General features: G+C 28.5%; 1 protein-coding gene across 1 annotated transcript in view; it reads right to left on the reverse strand.

The window, feature by feature from the left end:
• Nucleotides 1-24,271, reverse strand: part of cv-2 (crosveinless 2-secreting protein) — a 234,315-nt gene extending 210,044 nt beyond the window's left edge. Inside the window, exon 1 of the mRNA XM_075311125.1 lies at nucleotides 23,746-24,271. The gene's annotated coding sequence lies outside the window, so the exon portion shown is untranslated. The remainder of the gene's footprint in view (nucleotides 1-23,745) is intronic.
• Between the last annotated feature and the right edge of the window lie 1,011 nt (nucleotides 24,272-25,282).

Here is a 25,282-nt window from a genome sequence, read left to right on the forward strand (position 1 = left end):
GGCGTTCAATAATGTCCATCCGAGCTCGATATTAAATGGACTGACAACTCTGAATGTTGATCCAGGTATACTTAGGCTGGTAGACGAACTTCTAATAAAGAGACGCATTTCAGCCACACTAGGGCAAGCAAACATACAAATGTATGTGAACAGAGGCGCTCCCCAAGGAGGAGTTCTATCACCTCTACTTTGGAATGTTGCTATAAACAACCTTCTGGTTTCCCTAGAAAAAAGAAAGGATAAAAGTGGTGGCATACGCAGATGATGTGGCGCTAGCAGTCAGGGGAAAATTCCCATCCACAATCAGAGATATTATACAGAGAGCTCTCCGGATGACTGAGAAATGGGCGAAAGATAATGGTCTTGGTGTAAATCCAGCAAAGACAGAAATAGTCATGTACTGCAAAGATCGCAAAACTCCCACGGTTAGGCCGATTTCCTTAGGGGGTACTGAAATTCCCTTTGGTGAGTGTGCAAAATACCTTGACGTTATTTTGGACAGGAAGCTGAATTTTAGGCTTAATATTGAAGAGAAGGCGAGAAAAGCCACGATAGCTTTGTACTCGTGCAAAAAGGCAATAGGGAAAAAGTGGGGACTAAAACCAAAAATAGTGCATTGGCTATACACGGCAGTAGTTAGACCTATAATGCTATATGGTGTTGTAGAGTCTGGTGGCCGGCACTTCAGAAACCGACTTGTTTAGATAAAGTTCAGATAAAGTTTGAAACTCTAATTCCCAACAGTAAGGCGTGGTGTACACAGACCCTGGGGAATAAAAGATATATAGATTTCTATACTGATGGCTCCAAACTGAATTGACAAGTGGGGATCGGAGTATATTCTAAAGATCTGGAAATTCGAATAGCGAAAAGATTACCTAATCACTGTAGTGTTTTTCAGGCTGAAAAATTTGGCAATAAGAGAGGTGGTGAATTGGCTGAGAAGTAATGTTCCAACAAATATTGGCATTAATATATACTCAGACAGTCAACCTGCAATAAAATCCTTGGACTCTGTGTTCCTTAACTCGAAAACGGCCATAGACTGCCGCAAATCTCTCAACGAGATGGCTGAGCAGTACAATATTCACCTAATTTGAGTGCCTGTCCATAGGAACATACCGGGGAACTGCGCAGCAGATGTGTTAGCAAGGCTAGGAACTACCTTACATATTCCAGGGGAACTAGAATCTGTTGGTATGCCTCTGGCCACCTGCAAGCTCTTACTGCGTGAGAAGGTTGTTATGATGGCCAATATTCGATGGGAGAATTGCAAGGCTTGTAACGACACCAAGCAAATATGGCCCCATTTAAACTTAAACCGCACATTAGATATGCTAGTGTTCTCAAGGCGTCAGATAGCACTCCTGATATCTGCTCCAACGGGTCGCAGTCTGATAGGCGAATTTGCAAAAACTATAGGTGCGAAGTATAATGACTATTGTATGAGCTGTCATGATGCGGAGGAAAAGGAATCAATAAAACACCTCTTGTGTGAGTGTCCTGCTTTTTGTGTAAGGCGTAAGCGAATTTTAGGAGCATATAGCTTTAGATTACTGGCGGACCTGGAAAACGTTAACTTAAGGAGTTTGTTAATATTTTTGGAGCAATCTGGTTGGTTCCACAAAAGTAAATAATAGAGAAGATTCAGTGGTTAAGACTAGAAGTGACCATATGTAATAGGTACTTTTAGTTAGTGTGGTATGACACTAATGACTGAATAGTCTAAGTGAGCCTGAATCTTAATCGGGCTGCCACTTTAACCTAACCTAACCTATATATATCGAAGTTTCCTTAAAATTGCTTCAGATTTAAATGTTTCCCATATTTATACCCTGCGCCACACTGTGGAACAGGGTATTATAAGTTAGTGCATATGTTTGTAACACCCAGAAGGAGACGAGATAGACACATGGTGTCTTTGGCAATAATGCTTAGGGTGGGTCCCTGAGTCGATATAACCATATCCGTCTGTCCGTCCGTCTGTCTGTGAACACATTTTTGTGATCAAAGTCTAGGTCGCAATTTAAGTCCAATCGCCTTCAAATGATCCTAATTTGGGTCAGAATAGAACCCCATTGATTTTGGATGAAATCGGTTCAGATTTAGATATAGCTTCCATATATATCTTTCGCCCGATATGCACTAATATGGACCCAGCAGCCAGAGTTTTATACTGATTTGCTTGAAATTTTGTACAAACATAACACTTAGTCGTGTAGTCAAGTGTGCAACATTTGATTGAAATCGGTTCAGATTTATATATAGCTCCCATATATATCTTTCGCCCGATATGGACTAATATCGTCCTAAAAGCCAGAGTTTTGGCCCTATTTGGTTGAAATTTTGCACAGGGAGTAGATTTAGCATTATAGCTATGTGTGCCAAATTTGGTTGAAATCGATTCAGATTTAGATATAGCTCCCAGATATATCTTTCGCCCGATATGCACTTATATGGCCCCAGAAGCCAGAGTTTTATCCCGATTAGCTTGAAATTTTGCACAAGGAGTACAATTGGTAGTATAGTCAAGTGTGCAAAATTTGATTGAAATCGGTTCAGATTTAGATATAGCTCCCCCATATATAGCTTTCGCCCGATTTACACTCATATGACCGTAGAGGCCAATTTTTAACTCCGATTTAGTTGAAATTTTACACAGGGAGTAGAATTAGCATTGTAGCTATGCGTGCAAAATTTGGTTGAAATCGGTTCAGATTTAGATATAGCTCCCATATATATGTTTTTCTAATTTCGACAAATATGGTCAAAATACCAACATTTTCCTTGTAAAATCGCCACTGCTTAGTCGAAAAGTTGTACAAATGACTCTAATTTTCCTAAACTTCTAATACATATATATCGAGTGATAAATCATAAATAAACTTTTTCGAAGTTTCCTTAAAATTGCTTCAGATTTAAACGTGGAACATTGTGTTCCACCCTAGTGCATTAGCCGACTTAAATTTTGAGTCTATAGATTTTGTAGAAGTCTATCAAATTCTGTCCAGATCGAGTGATATTTAAATGTATGTATTTGGGACAAACCTTTATATATAGCCCCCAACACATTTGACGGATGTGATATGGTATCGAAAATTTAGATCTACAAAGTGGTGCAGGGTATAATATAGTCGGCACCGCCCGACTTTAGACTTTCCTTACATGTTTTCATTAAACTAAAATTGAATGGACGATCAGTTCGAAATTACCATATTCCTCATCAGCATCCTATACTAGCAAAATTTATTTTATTTAAAAAAATATTGCCCATATTTTTTTTAATGACATTTTGCAAAAAAAAAAAATCCCATACAAATGTAATTGAAATAAAATTTGCATTACAATTTTCCTTGAAATTTTCTATAAAATGTGATTTTCGATAAAAAAAAAATATTCTTTAAAAAATATATAGTTTTTGTATATAGTTCAATAGAATGTGTTTTTTTTTTTTTTTTTTTTTTTTTTTTTTTTTTTATAAAAATTTCATTTAATTTAAAATTTCTGCAATATATTCCTTGAACTTAAATTCGTTGGCAAAAGTTTCCCTGAAATGAAATTTTCTACAATTTATTTAATTTTTCTATAAATATTTAAATTATATGAAATATTCTATAACATTTTATTTTCTGAAATTGCCTATAAAAATTCCTTTGCAATGATTTGTGTTTTTCATTAAACTAAAATTGGAAGGACGATAAATTCGGGATTATCATATTCCTCATCAGCATCTCGTATACTAGCAAAATTTATTTTATTTAAAAAAATATTGCCTCTTATTTTTTTAGTGACATTTTGCACGAAATTTGTTTTGCAATACAATTTTCTATAAAAATTTCTTCGCAATGAAATATTTACAAAAGATTTCTTCAAAATTAAATTTCCTGATTTTTTCCTTTAATGATATTTAATTGATATAATATTTTCATAAAAAAAAAGCTTTTTTGAAATTTTCTGTAAAAAGTTCTTTGCAATAAAAATTTAAAAAAAAATGTTTTTAAAAGAGAAGCAAATTCCATTCGATCCCCCTGAAATTTGGTACATGATGTTGGTATATGGTCTCTAACAACCCTGCAAAAATTGGTCCACATCGGTCCATAGTTATATATAGCCCACATATAAACCGACCCCACGATTTGGCTTGCGGAGCCTCACAAGGAAGCTAATTTCATCCGATCCGCCTGAAATTTGGTACATGGATATGGTCTCTAACAACCATGCAAAAATTGGTTCACATCGGTCCATAATTATATATAGCCCCCATATAAACCGATCCCCAGATTTGGCTTGCGGAGCCTCTAAGAGAAGCAAATTTCATCCGATCCGGTTCAAATTTGGAACGTGGTGTTAGTATATGGCCGCTAACAAACATACCAAAATTGGTCCATATCGGTCTATAGTTATATATAGTCGATCTCCAATCACACAAAAATTGGTCCATATCGGTTCATAATCATGGTTGCCACTCGAGCCAAAAATAATCTACCAACATTTTATTTCTATAGAAAATTTTGTTAAAATTTTATTTCTATAGAAAATTTTGTTAAAATTTTATTTCTATAGAAAAATTTGTGAAAATTTTATTTCTATAGAAAATTTTGTGAAAATTTTATTTCTATAGAACATTTTGTGAAGATTTTATTTCTATAGAAAATTTTGTGAACATTTTATTTCTATAGAAAATTTTGTGAAAAATTTATTTCTATAGAAAATTTTGTCAAAATTTTATTTCTATAGAAAATTTTTTCAAAATTTTATTTCTATAGAAAATTTTGTTAAAATGTTATTTCTATAGAAAATGTTGTCAAAATTTTATTTCTATAGAAAATTTTGTCAAAATTTTATTTTTATAGAAAATTTCGTCAAAATTTTATTTCTATAGAACATTTTGTGAAGATTTTATTTCTATAGAAAATTATGTTAAAAATTTTATTTCTATAGAAAATTTTGTCAAAATTTTATTTCTATAGTAAATTCTGTTAAAATTTTATTTCTATAGAAAATTTTGTCAAAATTTTATGTCTATAGAAAATTTTGTCAAAATTTTATTTCTATAGAAAATTTTGTGAAAAATTTATTTCTATAGAAAAATTTGTCAAAATTTTATTTCTATAGAAAATTTTTTCAAAATTTTATTTCTATAGAAAATTTTGTTAAAATTTTATTTCTATAGAAAATTTTGTCAAAATTTTATTTCTATAGAAAATTTTGTCAAAATTTTATTTCTATAGAAAATTTCGTCAAAATTTTATTTCCATAGAAAATTATGTTAAAAATTTTATTTCTATAGAAAATTTTGTCAAAATTTTATTTCTATAGTAAATTCGGTTAAAATTTTATTTCTATAGAAAATTATGTCAAAATTTTATGTCTATAGAAAATTATGTCAAAATTTTATGTCTATAGAAAATTATGTCAAAATTTTATGTCTATAGAAAATTTTGTCAAACTGAATTTACAAACTTACATACAATTTAGAAGACGGTGTTAGGAGGTTTTAATATATCTTGCCATCGGCAAGCGTAACCGCAACTTAAGTAATTCGATTGTGGATGACAGTGTTTAGAAGAAGTTTCTACGCAATCCATGGTGGAGGGTACATAAGCTTCGGCCTGGCCGAACTTACGGCCGTATATACTTGTTTTATATATAAATTTTATTTGAATGACATTCTCTATAAAAATTTGATTCAAATATTTTTCTACAAATTTAATTTTAAGGAAATTTCATTTAATGAAACTTCCTATTAATTTGTATATTTTCAAATTAAATTTGTCCATGGAAGTTTCATGCAAATGGATTTTTTTGTATAAAAAATTAATTTCAGTTAAATTTAATATTTGTATTTAATATTTTATTTGTTTTTAAAATTTCTGTAAATTCTATAAAAAATTTAATTTATAAACGATCAAGTCTTAGTCGCTTAGATCTGATGATTTTTTTCCCTATAATCATGTGAAAGATGACATGTTTCAGTCATTTGAATAGGCATTATCTTCTTAAGAGATTTTGCATTTCAATCAAATAGATTTGATAGAAGCGTGTAGACACAATCTGGGGGTATTGCAATTTAGCGATTTTTGTTTTTGTCCGAGTTTGATTTAATTGAAATATTTTGTAAGACCCTATGCCAGTCAATCAAAATTAGAATTCATTGCAGGTGATTGTTATTCCTTTGTCTCTTCTCGTCGTCTCTCTCCTTTCAATTGTGCTGTTTTTGCTTTTTCACACAAAAAGCCATAGAGAAATATCAAACAAAACTAAAAGAGAACAAAATTTAAACAAAAGGAATACATATTGAAATTTTGTTTTCAAATCGAATTGAATTGAGTGATATCTTCATGTGGTAATTTTTTATTTGAATTGACGTTTGGGGATTTTTTGGCTTTGGTAATGTGTCAGGAGGTAGTCACTCAGAAGTGTGTGTGTGTGAATGGGAATGTGAATGCCTGTAACAGAGAGCTTCTACATACATCGTGAAGTGCAATACGAATGTCAATCATTTGTTCTGTTGGCCCATTGACCCCAAAATGACTGTATAGAGAGCATTAGGTTGATGATATTCGTTGTGTGTGTGTGTTGTTGTTGTTGTTTGATGTCGACTACACTACACTGGCTGCTGTTGTTCATTAGAGAGGTAAACAAATATTTGTGCACTTTTCAATGTTAATCAATCCATTTGCCACCAGTTTGGTCATTAACAGAATCTGCATACACCAGCTGTTGTGATGCCGGCAACAGGCCATCAGTGAATGACCAGATGTTGATTTTTGTAGATTGTAATTGCAATCTCCTTGTATTCGTGGATGCGAAGAGTGGCAAAAAAGGGGAGGAGGTGTATGGTATTAATTTGGTGTACATCACATACATACATATATGAATGAAAACAAAGGAAAGCATCGATGGACCTTTTTTTAAATTCGAAATTTAACATTCGAAAATGTTAACCAGACTACAGGGTTGCCACTCGTCCCTAAAATAATCAACCAAAATTTGAAGAATATCTTACTAAAAATCAGAAGCTTTTGATCCAATTTTTATTGTTAGTATGATATGTTTTTTCTTCGAAAGAAAGGTTTTACTATCATATATTTTGATTTATCATATTAGCGAAAATTCTCAATATCCCTTGAATTGCATATATGTCGAATTTTAAATGTTATAACAATTTTAGCTTGTACCAACAAGGGAAATTTACTACTTCTGCAAAATTGCAAAACTTACAGTGGATTTCGATAGTATGATACAACACGCAACTTAAACATATTGAATTTATAGAAAATATTGACAATATTTTATTTCTATAGAATATTTTATCGAAAATTTTGTAAAAATTTTATTTCTATACAAAATTTTTGTCAAAAATTTATTATTTATAGAAACTTTTCTCAATATTTTTATTCTATAGAAAATTTTCTCAAATTTTTATTACTAAAGAAAATCTAGTCAAAATTGTATTTCTATAGAAAATTTTGTCAAAATTTTATTTTCTATTGAAAATTTTGCGAAAATTTTATTTCTATACATAATTTTGTCAAATTTTTTTTTTCTATAGACAATTTTGTAAAAATTTTATTTCTATAGAAAATTTTGTCAAAATTTTATTTCTATAGAAAATTTTGTCCAAATTTTATTTCTATAGAAAATTTTGTCAAAATTTTATTTCTATAGAAAAGTTTGTCAAAATTTTATTTCTATAGAAAATTTTGTTCAAATTTTATTTCTATAGAAAATTTTGTCAAAATTTTATTTCTATAGAAAATTTTGTCAAAATTTTATTTCTATAGAAAATTTTGTCAAAATATTATTTCTATAGAAAAGTTTGTCAAAATTTTATTTCTATAGAAAATTTTGTCCAAATGTTATTTCTATAGAAAATTTTGTTAAAATTTTTACTTCTATAGAAAATTTTGCTAAAATTTTTACTTCTATAGAAATTTTTTCAAAATTTTAGTTCTATAGAAAATTTTGTCAAAATTTTATTTCATTGTTGTTGTTTTTGATTTCAGCTTAAGCTACAAGTGCAGCTTAACCAACAGAGGAAAAGTATGCTTGTCAAATTTATTTCTATACAAAATTTTTGTCAAAAATTTATTATTTATAGAAACTTTTCTCAATATTTTTATTCTATAGAAAATTTTCTCAAATTTTTATTACTAAAGAAAATCTAGTCAAAATTGTATTTCTATAGAAAACTTTGTGAAAATTTTATTTTCTATTGAAAATTTTGCGAAAATTTTATTTCCATACATAATTTTGTCAAATTTTTTTTTTCTATAGACAATTTTGTAAAAATTTTATTTCTATAGAAAAATTTGTCCAAATTTTACTTCTATAGAAAATTTTGTCAAAATTTTTACTTCTATAGAATGTTTTGCTAAAAATTTTTACTTCTATAGAGAATTTTGTTAAAATTTTATTTCTATAGAAAATTTTGTCAAAATTTTATTTCTATAGAAAATTTTGTCAAAATTTTATTTCTATAGAAAATTTTGTCAAAATTTTATTTCTATAGAAAAGTTTGTCAAAATTTTATTTCTATAGAAAATTTTGTCCAAATTTTATTTCTATAGAAAATTTTGTCAAAATTTTTACTTCTATAGAAAATCTTGCTAAAATTTTTACTTCTATAGAAATTTTTTCAAAATTTTAGTTCTATAGAAAATTTTGTAACCATTTTATTTTTATAGAAAATTTCGTCAAAATTTTATTTCTATAGAAAATTTTGTCAAAATTTTATTTCTATAGAAAATTTTGTCAAAATTTTTATTTCTATAGAAAATTTTGTCAAAATTTTTATTTCTATAGAAAATTTTGCTAAAATTTTTACTTCTATGGAAAATTTTGCTAAAATTTTATTTCTATAAAAATTTTGTCAAAGTTTTATTTCTATAGAAAATTTTGTCCACATTTTATTTCTATAGAAAATTTTGTCAAAATTGTATTTCATTATTGTTGTTTTTGATTCCATCTTAAAACCATGCATTGACTAAACTACAAGTGTAGCGTAACCAACAGAGGAAAAGTATTCTTATCAAATTTATTTGGGCAAAGCCCTACAAACTGCAAGATGGTTGGACAGCCGTATCGGATGCTGATGAGGAATGTGGTAATTCCGAAACTGTTGTCCATCCAACCATCTTGCAGTCTATAGGGCTTTGCCCAAATAAATTTGACAAGCATACTTTTCCTCTGTTGGTTAAGCTGCACTTGTAGCTTAAGCTGAAATCAAAAACAACAACAATGAAATAAAATTTTGACAACATTTTCGATAGAAATAAAATTTTGACAAAAATTTCGATAGAAATAAAATTTTGACAAAATTTTCTATAGAAATAAAATGTTGACAAAATTTTCTATAGAAATAAAATTTTGACAAAATTTTCTATAGAAATACAATTTTGTAAAAATTTCATTTCTATAGAAAATTTCGTCAAAATTTTTTACCTACATTACCTTTTGTCAACATTTTATTTCTATAGAAAATTTTGTCAAAATTTCTTTTCTATACAAAATTTTGTCAAAATTTTATTTCTATAGAAAATTTTGTCAAAATTTCTTTTCTATACAAAATTTTGTCAAAATTTTATTTCTATAAAAAATTTTGTCAAAATTTTATTTCTATAGAAAATTTTGTCAAAATTTTATTTCTATAGAAATTTTTGTCAAAATTTTATTTCTATAGAAAATTTTGTCAAAATTTTATTTCTATAGAAAATATATCACTATTTTATTTCTATAGAAAATTTTGTCAAAATTTTATTTCTATAGAAAATTTTGTCAAAATTTTATTTCTATAAAAAATGTTGTCAAAATTTTATTTCTGTAGAAAATTTTATCAAAATTTTTACTTCTAAGGTAACTTTTGTCAAAAATGTTACTTTTGTCAAAATTATATTTCTATAGTCCAATATAGACCCACGACCAAACCTGCACCCATGTAGTCCATCATAGAATTTGATCTGCCTGCAAGCAAACAACGAATCTGTGCCAAATTACAGCACTATACCGCCATTATTGAAGGCTGTAGCGGGATTACAAAAGACAGATATGCAGACGGACATGGCACTATCGTCTAAGAATTTATCCATGATCAAACGAAAAGACAAGTTATGTTATTAAACCCCATCAACGTTCTATATAAAACCAAACTTTAAACCAATGATGCAAAAACATTTAAATTGGTCTTAGTCAATACAGGGTGGTTGACATGTAATGCAATAAAGTGAATCGTTATAATTTTTTTAATTTTTTGTTTGTTTTATTCTTCAAAGGTCAGTATGTCGGAAATAACATAAAATTTTAGAATCAGTTTTTGTTTGTTCGAATTGGCTGCCTGTGGCAAGAATTATGACCTTCAAGCGGCCGACAAAGCTATCACGCGCTACAAGAGGCTCTGAGGTACTTTGGACCCATTCCCAGCGAAGCATAGACTTGAAATGATGGACTCTTTATTCCTTAGTGCCAACCTTACTCTCCAATATTCATCTGGCGCAAAAGTCCAACGAATTCTTGTCGTCCAAACTCAACGTTTCAGGAGGGTTGTGGGAATAATCAGCGGGCACCAAGAATTGAGAGCACATCTATGTCGAATGGGAGCAGTAGATGATGGTTTATGTAGAGCATGTTTTAAAGATAATGAGACCATGGACCAGTACCTTAGGCACTGCCCTACCTATACGAGGCAAAAAGTTAACATTTCGGTAAAGAGGTGACTCGGAACTAGAGGTGTGCACGTGAGTAATATTTTACTCACGCACACTCACGAAAAGAAAATTCTTACGCACACTCACTCACGAAAATGCCGTGACTCACGAAAAATACCGTGACTCACGAAAAATATCATGACTCACGAAAAATGTCGTGACTCACGAATAATTTTATGTGTAATTTTCCTGAGGGACGTGTCTGAAATCATTAGCACGATTAAGATCAAGAGCGTTAATAAACTCTTGACATCGTAGGTGTCACTAAAATTGTAACTTAATTTAACTCTTAAGCGTTTTATGTTGGTGAGCGGGATTATTTTCGTGATCGTAGTTCGTTACTCACGCACATTCACGAAGATATTATGTTCGTGACTCACGCTCACGCACGACATTTTAGTTTGTTAATCACGCTCACGCACACTCACGACGTTGCCATGAGCGTGACTCACGCGTGAGTCACAAAAATTTTCGTGAGTCACGACAATTTTGTGTCACGTGCACACCACTACTAGGAACCCAGCCCAGCTTAGAAATTGAGACTAGAAATAAATTACGAAATTCGTTAAGGACACACAGTTCCTGGAACAAAAGAAGGATACAATGGGAAAAAACTAGTTAGAGCACACAAAAAGCCGAATACTGGCCTCTTTTCCACCTAACCTTACCAAACCTCAACGTCCAGTCCATGTCTAGACTCATTGAGGTAGAAGTATGTTAACTCCCATAAGATATTTGTGTAATGAGAAGTTATGGGGGTATTTAATTTAAAAAACAAGTATATACGGCCGTAAGTTCGGCCAGGCCGAAGCTTATGTACCCTCCATCATGGATTGCGTAGAAACTTCATCTAAACACTGCCATCCACAATCGAATTAGGCAGGGCAATGTATCTTAAAACCTCCTAGCACCATCTTCTAAATTGTATGTAAGTCCATACGTGGTATATATTACATCAAAAAAGATCGATTAAATACGTATATAATTCAGTTTGACAAAGTAGACATTAAATTTTGACAAAATTTTCTACAGAAATAACATTTTTACAAAATTTTCTATAGAAATGAACCGATATGGACCAATTTTTGTGTGATTGGACCAATTTTGGTGTGGTTGTTAGCGACCATATACTAACACCACGTTCCTAATTTGAACCGGATTGGATGAATTGTGCTCCTCCAAAAGGCTCCGGAGATCAAATCTGGAGAATATTTTATATGGGGGCTATATATAATTATGGACCGATATGGACCAATTCTGGCACGGTTGTTAAAGATCATATACTAACACCATGTTCCAAATTACAACCGGATTGGATGAAATTTGCTTCTCTTTGAGGCTCCGCAACCCAAATCTGGGGATCGGTTTATATGGACGCCATATATAATTAAGGACCGATGTGGACCCATTTTTGCACGGTTGTTAGAGACCATATACCAATACCATGTACAAAATTTCAGCCGGATCGGATGCAATTTGCTCCTCTTTGAGGCTTCGCAAGTCAAATCTGGAGATCGGTTTATATGGGGCCTATATATAATTATGGACCGATGTAGACCAATTTTTGCATGGTTGTTAGAGACCATATACCAACATCATGTACCAAATTTCAGCCGGATCGGATGAAATTTGCTTCTCTTTGAGGCTCTGCACGCCAAATCTGGGGATCGGTTTATATAGGGGCTATATATAAAATTGGACCGATGTGGACCAATTTTTGCATGATTGTTAGAGACAATATACCAACACCATATACCAAATTTCAGCCGGATCGGATGAAATATGCTTTTCTTAGAGGCTCCACAAGCCAAATCTGGGGATCGGTTAATATGGGGGCTATATACAATTAAGGACCGATATGGACCAATTTTTGCATGGTTATTAGAGACCATATACCAACATCATGTACCAAATTTCAGCCGGATCGGATGAAATTTGCTTCTATTTTAGGCTCCGCAAGCCAAATCTGGAGATCGGTTTATATGGGGGCTATATATAATTATGGACCGATGTGGACCAATTTTTGCATGGTTGTTAGAGACCATATACCAACACTATATACCAAATTTCAGCCGGATCGGATGAAATATGCTTCTGTTAGAGGCTCCACAAGCCAAATCTGAGGGTCCCTTTATATGGGGGCTATACGAAAAAGTGGACCGATCTGGCCCTTTCAATACCATCCGACCTACATCGATAACAACTACTTGTGCCAAGTTTCAAGTCGATAGCTTGTTTCGTTCGGAAGTTAGCGTGATTTCAACAGACGGACGGACGGACGGACATGCTTAGATCGACTCAGAATTTCACCACGACCCAGAATATATATACTTTATGGGGTCTTAGAGCAATATTTCGATGTGTTACAAACGGAATGACAAAGTTAATATACCCCCATCCTATGATGGAGGGTATAAAAAATGTTATCCCTCTTTGGACCAATAAAACAAGATTGACATCCATATTTTTTATACCCTCCACCATAGGATGGGGGTATATTAACTTTGTCATTCCGTTTGTAACACATCGAAATATTGCTCTAAGACCCTGGGCTGGGTCGTGGTGAAATTCTGAGTCGATCTGAGCATGTCCCTCCGTCCGTCCGTCCGTCCGTCTGTTGAAATCACGCTAACTTCCGAACGAAACAAGCTATCGACTTGAAACTTGGCACAAGTAGTTGTTATTGATGTAGGTCGGATGGTATTGCAAATGGGCCATATCGGTCCACTTTTACATATAGCCCCCATATAAACGGACCCCCAAATTTGGCTTGCGAGGCCTCTAAGAGAATCAAATTTCGTCCGATCCGGCTGAAATTTGGTTCATGGTATTAGTATATGGTCTCTAACAACCATGCAAAAATTGGTCCACATCGGTCAATAATTATATATAGCCCCCATATAAACCAATCCCCCGATTTGGCTTGCGAGGCCTCTAAGAGAAGCAAATTTCATCCGATCAGGCTGAAATTTGGTACATAGTGTTAGTATATGGTCTCTAACAACCATGCAAAAATTGGTCCACATCGGTCCATAATTATATATAGCCCCCATATAAACCGATCGCCAGATTTGACCTCCGGAGCCTCTTGGAAGACCAAAATTCATCTGATTCAGTTGAAATTTGGTACATGGTGTTAATATATGGCCTCAAACTCCCATGCAAAAATTGGTCGAAATCGGTTCATAATGATATATAGCCCCCATATAAACCGATCCCCAGATTTGACCTCCGGAGCCCCTTGGAAGAGCAAAATTCATCCGATTCGGTTGAAATTTGGTACGTGATTTTAGTATATGGTATCCAACGACCATGCAGGAATTGGTTCATATCAGTCCATGATTATATATAGTCCCCATATAAACCGATCCCCAGATTTGATCTCCGGAGAAGCAAAATTCATCCGATCTGGTTGAAATTTGGTACGTGGTGTTAGTATATGGTCTTTAACATACATGCAAAAATTGGTCCACATCGGTCCATAATTATATATAGCCCCCATATAAACCGATCCCGAGACTTGGTTTTGGAGCCTCTTGGAGGAGCAAATTTCATCCGAGTCAGTTGAAATTTGGTACATTGTGCTAGTATATGGCCGTTAACAACCATGCCTAACTAGGTCCATATCGGTTTATAGTTATATATAGCCCTCAGATAAATCGATCCCCAATCACACATAAATTGGTCCATATCAATAATTGTATATAGCCCCCATATAAGCGACCCCCATATTTCAATTCTGGATCCCTACGTACCGTGAAAAAGTCCATATCGATTCGTAATTATTTGTATTATTTTGTATCACGTATGGACTAACTCACAATTTAGAAAACGATTTAAGATACCACAACCCAAATAATTCGATTGTGGATGACAGTCTTTCGTAGAAGTTTCTACGCAATCCATGGTGGAGGGTACATAAGATTCGGCCTGGCCGAACTAACGGCCGTTTATACTTGTTTTTTTAATTTTAAGAAATCAAAAAAACAAGACCATAATTTTTTCACATATTCTTCGAATCAATCTCTATAAATTATCCACTTTTTAATGCCTTTCATTAGCCTAATAATCTAAAAAATACAAAATTTTATTTGATTATAATTTCCGCAATTAAAAATAAGTGCCAAAAAATCCAATTTAAGCCATATACAACGGAATCTAAAATGATGTGAAATGAAATTAAAAACCCAGTCATTTTATAACGTCAGCAGCTAAAGCTTTGTCTTTGTATTTTTTGTGTGGATTAATTAAAATGAAAGTAAAATAGTCTGCAAACAACCAGGGTATAAAAAAAAAACAAAACGAAGAAGAAAAAAAATCGAACAGTAAAAATAATCAAGAAATCTAAACTGGTTGTCAAAGATGAACGATGGATCTGAGAAGGGGTGCAGTTTTTTTTTTTTTTTACAGAATCCATACCCGGCTTCGGCAAAAAAAAACATATCTCACGCAAGACCTTAGATCTAGAAAAAATAACTTAGAAAAAAAATTGTTAAATATTTAGCAATTTATTTTTTTTTTATTTGAAATGGGAATTCCGCAAAAATGACGCCAGAAACTTGGTAACGATGGATGTTGGTGTCAGTCTCCTTTTTTTTTGCATCACAAAAAACCAAAACCTCTTCTTTCTTCTAAGCTATAAAATACGACTTGTTTGTTTTAAATAAATAAAAAATCGGATAAGAACTATTCACAGCAAATAATTTATTTTAATATTTGAATGATGAAGCAAAAAAAACAAAAAAAATCATAGTAAATCTTAAAGTCTAGGCTTTTGAATTAAATAAAATGCACAAGAACTTAAAATAATTAAAAAATATATTGCCTAGTTTTAATTATAATTTATTAAGTTTGTTTTAATGGCAAAAAATACATAAGAATATCCGAATGTAGAACTTTATCTATTTTTGACATGCACAAGAATTTAAAAATATATAAATATTCAAAAAAACAAAAAAATATTATTGCCTAGTTTTAATAATTATTTAATTTTTTTTAATTGAAAAATTTAGCAAAATTTAGAACAAGAATTTAAAAATATAATAATTCAAAGAAAAAAAAATTTATCGTCTAGCTTTAATAATTATTTTTTTTTTGTTAATTTAAAACTTATAAAGATATTAAAATTTAACTTGCACAAGTACATATAATAATTAGAACAAATATATTGCCTAGTTTAAAAAAATATATTTGTTTGTTTTTATTGTAGAAATTTAAGATTGTCAGAATTAAGAATTTTATTTAATTTTAATTTTTTTTTTTTTAATTTTCGTAGTTTCCTGAAAAAATATTTGTTACCCCTTTTATCATTTTACCTAAGCTTTTGTATTTATTTGGCTGTTTGTATAGAAATACCGATAATATAAAGAAAAAGTTAAATATAATATTGACACACTAAAACGTGAAAACAAAAACACCAAATTTTATAATGATTTAACTAAATTCCTCATAGAAATGCTGAACAAAAAAAAACAAGAAACTATTATCACATAGTGTGACATATCCAGACATCTAAAATCACGTTTAAGTCAACGAATTTTTATTTTTGAATATATATGACGGTCAACATTTTATATGGGCCAGTTTTTATAGAGAACCGCAACATGACAGACATGATAATAGTAAAAAAAAAATCTAGAAAAAATTGGTGGATAATGTTTTATAGAAATTGTTATATAAAATTTAACATCATTTTATTATAATTTATTAATTAATTTTTATTTATTTTAAATTACTTTCAATTTTAATTTGAATTTTTATTTTTATTTTCATTTTTTTATTTTTTATTTTTAATTAAAAACATAATCTTGATTTTAATTTTCAATCTAATAGAAATTGGTAGATAATATTTTATACAAAAATTGAATACAAAATTGAATTTGAATGTAATTTAATTTTAATTAAACTACAATCAAAATAAAAATTAAAATTCAATTAAATGACATTAAATCTGCTGTATCTAGATTTAATGTCATTTAGTTGAATTTTAATTTTTATTTTGATGATAGTTTAATTTAAATTAAATTACATGCACATGCAATTTTCATTTAAATTTTTTATTTAAAAATTTAATTATTTTATAGTTTAATTAAATTTTATAAATTAAATTTTTATTTTAAATTTCAATTCAATTTTCAATTTTTGAATTCGTCTTTATTAGTCTTCATTTCTCATTATAATTACAATGTTTGGATGAGATTTTATCTTTTAGATATTGCTACAAATAAGATTATTCATTAGAGATATTAACAATATGTTTCAATCTATATTTATCTATATATTTTTAAAGGGAAAATTAGGATAAAACCTTTATATACATTATCATAATCAGTTCAAATATTTTGGAATATGTATGACTATACAGGGATATTGCGGGAATAGCCACGATAAACATACGACTTCCAATTTGATAATTCTAATGATCGAAGTATTAATAAAAGTCTTATTCGCTGCAAGACCTTATCAGCGGATAAGGAGAATATTTTGCTTTGTTCATGCAATTAGAATTAAGCATGGCAAGAAATTCTTCCAATTTCATGTATCCTGTTTCGTTGTGGAGTATAGATGTAGAGTATCTCCAATGCTTATTATTTATCATCTTTAGGCATTTGTTTTGAAGAACTTGCAACTTTTTCAAGTGCGATTTTGCTGCTATGCACCAAATTGGACACGCGTATGTAATAGAAGGTCTAATTACACTTTTGAATAGCAGATTTTTATTTTCGTGATTGAGATACGAGTTTCTGTGAAGTAGTGACCATAAAGCAGTGATAGTTTTGAGCACCTTTTGGCGGATATCATCAATGTGTTTACCAAATGTGAGTTTTTTATCAAGTGTGACGCCTAGGTATTTTACACTACCAGATATAGTAATTCTCTCATTACCAAAGTTTAGACAACGTCTGGGCAGACGTTTGGGAGATTTATTAAAAGGGAATTTAATTGCCTGGGTTTTGGCTGGATTGATTTTTATTTTCCATTTAGTAAGGTATTTGCTGCAAGCTGTTAATCCTTTTTCCATCTTTGTTAGTAAGGCTTTCGTAAGCTTGCTGGAGGTGATTAAAGCCGTATCGTCCGCATAGTAAGCCGTTTTAATATAAGATGGTGTTTTAAAATCAGATGTGAAAATGGAAAATAATAATGGAGACAGTACAGATCCTTGGGGAAGTCCAGTGTTAAGTAGTTTTGGAGACGAATTGGCTGAATTGACTGACACAATGAATGATCGTGCCTCCAGAAAGTTTAAAACAACTTTGCATAGATATTTGGGAACATTGTTAACTAGCAATTTATATACTAGTCCATTATGCCAAATAGTGTCAAACGCTTTCTCAATGTCCAAAAGCACAAGACCTGTAGATCGTTTGGCACTTTTATTGCGTTTAATTAAATTAATTATTCGGTGAACTTGGTTGACAGCGCTGTGCTCTTTTCTGAAACCAAACTGAACGTCAGAAATCAAAGCATTTTCGGCAGAAAAATCATAAAGTCTAGTATGAATCACTTTCTCGTAGATTTTAGACAAGTTGCTTAAAAGGCTAATAGGTCTATAACTTGAGGGGTACGTTTTGGGTTTATTGGGTTTGTGAATGGCGATTACCTTAGCAACCTTAAAGCTTTCAGGGAAATAATTCAGCCGAAGACAACTGTTTATTATATTTACAATAACTTTAAGAGCCTTTTCAGGTAAATTTTTAATCAACACATTGGAAATACCATCGAATCCGGGGGATTTTGAGGACTTTAGTGTAGAAATAATTCCGCGAATTTCAGCTAAGGAAGTTGGTATGATGGAATCTATATCCGGGTTTTCATTTTTGACCTTTTTAACCAATGAATATACCTTTTTATCTATTGAATGTTTGAAATGTGAAGTGATACCTTTGGATTTAGCAAAGGTTTCTGCAAGTAACTCCGCCTTTTCCATATCAGTTACTATTTTATTATTGCAGTGGTTTAATGGAGGGACTTTGTTTTTACCTTTACCTCGAAGACTTCTACTAACTCTCCAAAAAAATTTGTCTCCAGGTTTCATTTTTGTTAGAAAGCTCGACCACTCTTTATTACGATGAAGTTTTATCTTCTGGTCAATAATTTTGCTTAACAATTTAACACATTGTTCATAGTGAATTTGCTCCGTAGCATTTCCTGCACGTTGTTTCTTTCTTTTGTATGACCTTCTGGCCTTTATGAATTTTATTATTTCAGCTGGCTAATTGTAGTTGAAGCAACTGTTAACTTTGGGAGTAGAAGAGTCCCTTGCGTGCAAAACTGAGGAAGTAAAGTTTTCGATTTCTTTAGAAACTGATGCCTTACTGCTGAAAAGCTCGCTGCGTATCGAGATACTGTTATTAATAAGAGTTCTGAATTTATTCCAGTTTGTACGTTTGTAGTTATAGAAGCACGATTCGATAGTATTCGCAACAGAACGATCAATAGAGCAAATAACTGGACGATGGTCAGCGGAATTCCAAACTCCAACACATCAACAGAGAGTTTAAGGTTCGAATTGGTAATTACTAAATCAATTATAGATGGATTCCGATTTCGTTGATAAATAACTTTCAATTTTAATTAGAATTTTATTTAAAATTTAAATTTTTTAATTTGGATACTTATTCTTATTTATATTTATTTATTTTTTAGTTATAAAATTAAACTTGATTATGTTAAAATTTAATTAAACTTTATTTTATAATTGTATTCAAAAAATATTCTTATTGTTAAATTAAATTTTTATCTTAAATATTATAGAAATATGTACATAATATTTTATACATATAGCTATATTAAATTTAATATTATTTAAAGTAATTTTATTTTTTTTTTATTATGTTTTAATTTAAAATTTCAACTTTAATTTAAACTTACAATTACAATTTTATTTTGATTTTTTGTATATTTTATTAAGAAAAATTATTCTTGATTTTAAATTAAATTTTTATTTTAAATCTAACGCAAATTAGTAGATAATTTTGTATTTCATAGACATAGCTATATAAAATTAATGTCATTTAATTGAATGTTAGTCTTTATTTTGATTATATTTTAATTTAAAATAAATAACTTTCAATTTTAATTAGAATATTATTTGTATTTCTAGTTTCTTTGATGTGATTTTAAATTTAAATTTAATTTTGAATTTGACATTATTTGCTAATCTAACGGATATAAAATTTAATGTCATATAATCGAATGTTAATTGTTATTTTGATTGTAATTTAAGTTGAATTACTTAAATTTTTTAATTTAGATATTTATTTTTTAATTATAAAATTAAACTTGATTTTGAATTTGATTTTATACAGAAAAAATTTTCGAAAAATTTTCCCATTAAAGTCTGAATTTAGTTTTAAAAAATATTCAATTAAAAATGTAATTGAATTTTAATTGATTGTCTTGTTTATTAATTAAAACAAAAATTAATAGTATCAATTATTTTTTTTTGGTTGGATCAACTAATTTTTTAATTGACCTTCAATTAATTTTTTAAGTGATACTATCATTTCTGTGATTGAAGACATTTCAATTAAAAAAATAATTGGAGCACATTTCATCCGATCCGGTTGAAATTTTGTACGCGGTGTTAGTATATGGCCGCTAACAACCATGCCAAAATTGGTCCATATCGGTCTATAGTTATATATAGCTGATCCCCAATCACGCAAAAATTGGTCCATATCGGTTCATAACCATGGTTGCCACTCGAGCCAAAAATAATCTACCAAAATTTTATTTCTATAGAAAATTTTGTCAAAAATTATATTTCTATAGAAAATTGTGTCAAAATTATATTTCTATAGAAAATTATATCAAAATTTTATATCTATAAAAAATTTTGTTAAAATTTTATTTCTATTGAAAAATTTGTCAAAATTTTATTTCTATAGAAAATTTTGTCAAAATTTTATTTCTATGGAAAATTTTGTCAAAATTTTATATCTATAGAAAATGTTATTAAAATTTTATATCTATAGAAAATGTTGTCAAAATTTTATTTCTATAGAAAATTTTGTCAAAATTTTATTTCTACAGAAAATTTTGTCAAAATTTTATTTCTATAGAAAATTTTGTCGGGATTTTATTTCTATAGAAAATTTTGTCAAAATGTTATTTCTATAGAAAATTTTGTCAAATTTTATTTCTATAGAAAGTGTTGTCAAAATTTTATATCTATAGAAAATTTTGTCAAAATTTTATTTCTATAGAAAATTTTGTCGGGATTTTATTTCTATAGAAAATTTTGTCAAAATGTTATTTCTATAGAAAATTTTGTCAAATTTTATTTCTATAGAAAATGTTGTCAAAATTTTATATCTATAGAAAATTTTGTCAAAATTTTATTTCTATCGAAAATTTTGTCAATTTTTTTTCTATAGCAAATTTTGGCAAAATTTTTTTTCTATAGCAAATTTTGTCAAAATTTTATTTCTATAGAAAATGTTGTCAAAATTTTGTTTCTATAGAAAATTTTGTCAAAATTTTATTTCTAAAGAAAATTTTGTTAAAATGTTATATCTATAGAAAATTATGTCAACATATTATTTCTAGAGAAAATTTAGTCAACATTTTATTTCTATAGGAAAATTTGTCAAACCTATATTTCTATAGAAAATTTTGTCAAAATTTTATTTCTATAGAAAATTATGTAAAAATTTTATTTCTATAGAAAATTGTTTTAAAATTTTACTTCTATAGACAATTATGTAAAATTTTTATTTCTACAGAAAATTTTGTCAAAATTTTATTTAAATAGAAAATTTGGCAAAAAATTTATTTCTATAGAAAATCTTGTCAAAATTTTATTTCTATAGAAATGTTTGTCAAAATTTTATTTCTATAGACAATTATATCAAAATTTTATTTCTATAGAAAATTTTGTCAAAATTTTAGTTCTATAGAAAATTTTGTCAAAATTTTAGTTCTATAGAAAATTTTGTCAAAATTTTTATTTCCATAGAAAATTTTGCCAAAATTTTATTTCTATAGAAAATTTTGTCGGGATTTTATTTCTACAGAAAATTTTGTCAAAATTTTTTTTCTTTATACAATTTCGTCAAAGTTTTATTTCTATACAAAAATTTGTCAAAATTTTATTTCTATAGAAAATTTTGTCAAAATTTTATTTCTATAGAAAATTTTGTCAAAATTTTATTTCTATGGAAAATGTTGTTAAAATTTTACATTTATAGCAAATGTTGTCAAAATTTTATTTCTATAGAAAATTTTGTCAAAATTTTATTTCTATAGACAATTATATCAAAATTTTATTTCTATAGAAAATTCTGCCAAAATTTTAGTTCTATAGAAAATTTTGTCAAAATTTTAGTTCTATAGAAAATTTTGTCAAAATTTTAGTTCTATAGAAAATTTTGTCAAAATTTTTATTTCCATAGAAAATTTTGCCAAAATTTTATTTCTATAGAAAATTTTGTCGGGATTTTATTTCTACAGAAGATTTTGTCAAAATTTTTTTTCTTTATACAATTTCGTCAAAGTTTTATTTCTATACAAAAATTTGTCAAAATTTTATTTCTATAGAAAATTTTGTCAAAATTTTATTTCTATAGAAAATTTTGTCAAAATTTTATTTCTATGGAAAATGTTGTTAAAATTTTACATTTATAGCAAATGTTGTCAAAATTTTATTTCTATAGAAAATTTTGTCAAAATTTTACTTCTATAGAAAATTTTGTCAAAATTTTATTTCTATAGAAAATTTTGTCAAAATTTTATTTCTATAGAAAATTTTGTCAAAATTTTGTTTCTGTGGAAAATCTTATCAAAATGTTATATCTATAGAAAATCTTGTCAAAATTGTATTTCTATACAAAATTTTGTCAAAATTTTTTTCTATAGAAAATTTTGTTAAAATTTTATTTCTATAGAAATTTTTTCAAAATTCTATTTCTATAGAAAATTTTGTCTAAATTTTATTTCTATAGAAAATTTTGTCAAAATTTTATTTCTATAGAAAAATTTGTCAAAATTTTATTTCTGTAAAACAATTTGTCGAGATTTTTTTTCTATAGACAATTATATCAACATTTTATTTCTATAGAAAAATTTGTCAAAATTTTATTTCTATAGGAATTTTTGTCAAAACTTTATTTCTTTAGGAAATTTTGCCAAAAGTTTATTTCTATACAAAATTTTGTCAATTGTTTTATTTTTATAGAAGATTTTGTCGGGATTTTATTGTTGACAAAATAACATTTTATTTTTTTATAAACTTTATTTCTATAGAAAATTTTGTCACAATTTTATTTCTACAGAAAATTTTGTCAAAATTTTATTTCTATAGAAAATTTTGTCGGGATTTTATTTCTATAGAAAATTTTGTCAATAGGAATAAAATTTTGTCAAAATTTTATTTCTATGGAAAATGTTGTTAAAATTTTACATTTATAGCAAATGTTGTCAAAATTTTATTTCTATAGAAAATTTGGTCAAAATTTTATTTCTATAGCAAATTTTGTCAACATTTTATATCTATAGAAAATTATGTCAAAATTAAATGTCTATAAAAAATTTTGTCAAAATTTTATTTCTATAGAAAATTTTGTCAAAATTATATTTCTATAGAAAATTATGTCAAAATCTTATTTCTATAGAAAATTGTGTTAAAATTTTACTTCTATAGAAAATGTTGTCAAAATTTTATTTCTATAGAAAATTTTGTTAAAATTTTATTTCTATAAAAAATTTTGTCAAAATTATATTTCTATAGAAAATTTTTTGAAAATTCTATTTCTATAGAAAATTTTTTTAAAATTCTATTTCTATAGAAAATTTTGTCAAAATTTTATTTCTATAGAAAATTTTGTCAAACTAAATTATATACGTATTTAATCGGCCTTGTTTTGTTTAATATATACCACGTATGGACTACCTTGCAATTTAGAAGACGGTGTTAGGAAGTTTTACGGCAAGTGTTACCGCAACCCAAGTAATTTGTGGTGGAGGCCTGGCCGAACTGACGGCCGTATATATTGGTTGTTTATATTTTTAATTAGAAATTGATTTGTAATTCACTTACCTATTTATTTCTCAAGGATTAAAAAATCCTTCCCCAATGTATGATTATTTGATGGATCATTGTAGTGAATTCCTCTGTGAGATATCCTTTGAGATTAATCATTTCCTTATGACGCTTAAGTTAAAAATATTGAACTTTTATTTTATTGGTTCTTTTAAAGCTTTTTATAGGTCGCCATTATTTCGAAAATTCGAAATTTCACTTATTCGTTACTGGTTTACAAATACAATTGGTCATTTATTTGAATGTAATGAATTTCCTTTCATTTCTTTATTCACTTTTAGAAGGTTGGAATATGCAGGTGTTATTTAGTTAAAAGATTCAATATGTGGTATTAAAATATTGTGTTGAGCTATTTGCATTTATTTTATTTTATTTAGGTTGGAGTTAAAATAACACTGTTTACACATACACTATCAAATTATTGTTTTTTTTTTGTTTTGTATTACACTAAGGACTATGTCCCAATATTATACCGATCATGTGGAATTATTAGTTTATGGAATTCTGTAGATGTTACTATATATATATATTTTTTTTTTTTTAATTTAGTATTTAATCTGGAATGAGAGGAAAAATTAAAAATTGTTAAAATTTTGTTTCTTAACTGCAAAAGAGTTTATATGGATGAATTCAAAACTCAAAAGCAAGCTTATATCGTGCCCATCAAATATTTGATGGCATGCAAGAATTTTATAAATGGTTTCAAATATTTTCAAATTGCCTACGTTAACATCCCAGCAAAAAAAAAGAGTCGCCAAAAAAGTACTGAAAATGTTCTTTTTGGATCCGGAAGTGATGCAAAATTGGCGCAGAAGCAATGAATTTAACATGGGCTTGTCATAGGATGGATGTCCACCATTTCAACAGCCGTTGCATTGAATTCTCATCACTTCTTAAGGTGTGATTAGAATTCAGTGTTTTGTATGTAAATAAAAAAATATTGTGATATTTTGCCAAATAAATTATTATTATATTTTTTTATGATTTTTAATGCATTTTAAAGCTTGTGTGAAACGTTTGTCCTCAAATATTTTCAAAAATTTGCAATTTTTCTAGAAGCGATTCATCATTTTTGTCGACAAAATTTGAATTATTTCTACCATTGGACAAAGGTCTCTACACTTTATATTTCACCAATTTTTTTCTACTTATTTACTTGTTTGGAATTTGTTACTCTCTTTCTTATATTTTGTATAATTCTTCACTTACATTATTACATATTTATCCAGTAGAAAGAAACCCCCTAATCATTTTTTTTAAGAAAATACCTTCAAATTTGTTGTCTAATTGACAAAAATGTTTTATTTTATTATTTTTTTTTTTTCTTAGAATAGACTATGATGACTTTGTTTAATTACTGATGATTCACTTTTACGAAAATTGCTTAGTTGCAATTATTTTATTTTTTTTTTTTTTGTAATTTTATGTTTTATTTTAAGATAATTTTAAAGAATTGTTACACTTTACCAAATGAATTCTTATTTTTTACTTTATTCTATATACCGGCGGCTAGACCATTTGAGATTACCGAACA

This window comes from Haematobia irritans, chromosome 5 (assembly GCF_050003625.1).
Source record: "Haematobia irritans isolate KBUSLIRL chromosome 5, ASM5000362v1, whole genome shotgun sequence".
Lineage (NCBI taxonomy): Eukaryota > Metazoa > Arthropoda > Insecta > Diptera > Muscidae > Haematobia > Haematobia irritans.